This window comes from Chiloscyllium punctatum, unplaced genomic scaffold, assembly GCF_047496795.1.
Source record: "Chiloscyllium punctatum isolate Juve2018m unplaced genomic scaffold, sChiPun1.3 scaffold_382, whole genome shotgun sequence".
In the NCBI taxonomy this organism is placed as follows: Eukaryota; Metazoa; Chordata; class Chondrichthyes; order Orectolobiformes; family Hemiscylliidae; genus Chiloscyllium; species Chiloscyllium punctatum.
The window spans coordinates 132,501-135,000 of record NW_027310116.1 but is presented as its reverse complement, the minus strand read 5'-3'; the positions used below and the strand labels follow the sequence as shown (position 1 = coordinate 135,000).

At 66.0% G+C, this 2,500-nt stretch overlaps 1 pseudogene; it reads left to right on the top strand.

Moving 5' to 3' along the window:
* The first annotated feature begins 1,217 nt into the window (after nucleotides 1-1,217).
* Nucleotides 1,218-1,381, top strand: LOC140472621 (5.8S ribosomal RNA; annotated as a pseudogene).
* The last annotated feature ends 1,119 nt before the right edge of the window (nucleotides 1,382-2,500 follow it).

The following is a 2,500-nucleotide window of genomic DNA, read 5'->3' as shown; positions in this document are numbered from 1 at the left end:
ATAAGAAAGGATCGTCGGCTTGGGGGTACGCCCGTTTCCGTTTCAACTTGTCTCGCGAGGGTGGTTTCGGGGCCAGCAGGAGAGCTCGTCGGGGTAGCAGGCCCTGCAGCCGTGGTCACCGCCAAACCCCCCACAACTGTTGGGCGCCTACCTGCGCGGGGCAGGAGGACACTTTCCGATTTCAAATCTCCGTTTGCCGAGTCCACCCCGAACGCACGCGGGCGGGCGGGTTCGCATCACCCTTCGTCACAAGGGGCGAAGCCCGTTCCACCGTCTCGTCAGTAGTGCCGACCGGTCTGTGATCGACGAGGGGAGCCACACCAGGTCCGGCCCTGCTGCTTGGCGGCACCGCGTCGTCGGGAGCTCGCGACAGACGGAGGGTTTCGGTGTACTCTCCAGCCACGGGAAACGAAGCCGGTGATGCAGGCGCCGGTCTTTCGCTCCCAAATCGGCTGGGTTTACATCGTTGCTATCTAGTCACGCTCCCTTCAAACCCGACGGGGTACCTATTCCCCTCACCCGTCTGTGCGTATACAGCCTCTTTGCACTTGCGGGATGGGGGTGGTGGTTTAAAGACTCTCGAGTTGCCGCCCGTCGGTCTCCGAGCTCCGTGCAGTAGTGATCCCCAGCGAACTGCCAGCAGGGCGAACGAGCGATCCCGCTCTCGGTCGGGGCGCCTGGCGTCGATCGGTGGTCGGTGGCTTGCGGGCAAGCTGCGCTGTGAGTGTGGGAACGAGTATGACGAGCCGTTGCCGCGACTCCCAGTCCACCTCGGCGGTGGCTGGGCCGGGCGGGCGTCTGCTCGGGCGAGTGCCGCCCCCGCCTCCTCGCAGGAAGTCCGCTCGCCGACACGCCGCCACGTGCACGCGTCAGTGACGCTGCCGAACCGATGGCCGGTGCCCGTTCCCGCCTCTGCTTTTCCTAGGGCAAAGCTGCTGCACGCCTCGTGATACTAGGCGGGCGACATGGTGGCGGTGATCCTGCCTCCGTCGCTGCGGTGCGTTGGGGCACGCATCGCCTCTTGGGCGCCCTGTCCTCCTCCCCCCAATAGACGTATGTTTCTGCGGGCCGCACCAGGATGGTGCTCCCCATCGCTTCACGCCACCCTGCTCCGCCCGCACGCCGGCGTGCAGGTGGCTGTAGCTCAAGGTGGGGAGCGTATGTGCGGTCCGGGTCGCTTTCCTCTGGCGAGGGAGAGACCTAAAACAAACTCAGACAACTCTTGACGGTGGATCACTCGGCTCGTGCGTCGATGACGAACGCAGCTAGCTGCGAGAATTAATGTGAATTGCAGGACACATTGATCATCGACACTTTTCGACACTTTGAACGCACTTTGCGGCCCCGGGTTCTTCCCGGGGCCACGCCTGTCTGAGGGTCGTTTGGCAATCAATCGCACTCGCCTTGGCTGGCGAGAGCGCGGCTGGGGTGTCGCAGAGGACCCGTCCTCTTTGTCCCCCTAAGTTCAGACTCCGGAGCCCTCCGGCGTCGGAGCGCTTGGCCTTTCCCCCCCACCCTGCACATTCCGTTCGTCAGGCTCGACGCCATCCCCCCGCCGGGGAGCGCGGCCTGGCGTCCGTCTGTGTCGTGGCAGTGGGGCCAGCACGGCTGTCACCGGTCCCAGAATGGCTGTCGGTGGTTCACACTGTGTGTGTGTGCCAACCCTCCTGGTCTCTGGGACACGGAGCTGCCACGAAGTGTTGAGCCTCCAGTGGGGGGTCTGCCTAAGCTCTGCACGTCCGCATTGGGTCCGTCTCTCGGTTGGCTGGCAGTGGAAAGAGTGAAGGGAGCCGCGGAGGTCCGGTGCTGGTGCGCCGCCGGCCTGACCGTGGAGCTCGCCGGTTTGACACGCTGACCCGACTCGATGGTTGATCGATTGAGAGTGCTGGGAGCTGCAGGCCGCCCGCTGCTGCAGCCGCCCGTCTCGTGGTTCGTCCTCGGCCTTAAGTGGCCGGCGGGGCGTCTGATCCTGTCTCCCCTGCTGGCGCCGAGTGCCTGGCCGAGGGAGGAGGTTTTCGTCGAACGCTGTGACTTGGACGGTCGCACGCGCGTGGATCGCTGGCTCTTGGCTCTCCCGTTCAGTCCGCACGTTTTCCGCTCCGTCCTGCCACCGGTCTCGGGAGGTACGGAGGGGTTGGCGGGCGTGGTGTGTGCTCCGTCACCGTGCAGGCACACCTACCACGCCGTCGGCCGACCCCCGCACGGTCCTCCTGGCCATCGGGAGGACGGCGGAACGTCGGGCTGTCGGGGGCCAAGTCGCCAGAAGGCCACCGCTGTGTCTTCCGCACCCTGTCACCGTCGGCGTGCCTTCCTCAACTCGTCCGGCTCGGGGCCGCTGGGTTCAGGAGCGGCGTCGCCCGCCGGCCCCACTGAAGGCCGTGCCGTTCCGCGGCTGGCGATCGATGTGCGTGGCGTGCCTGCGCGACCGTTCGCCACTTGAGCCTCGGCACTCCTCTCTCCCTCTCTCTGACCGTCGGGCAGTCTCTGTCTGCTGGTGCCT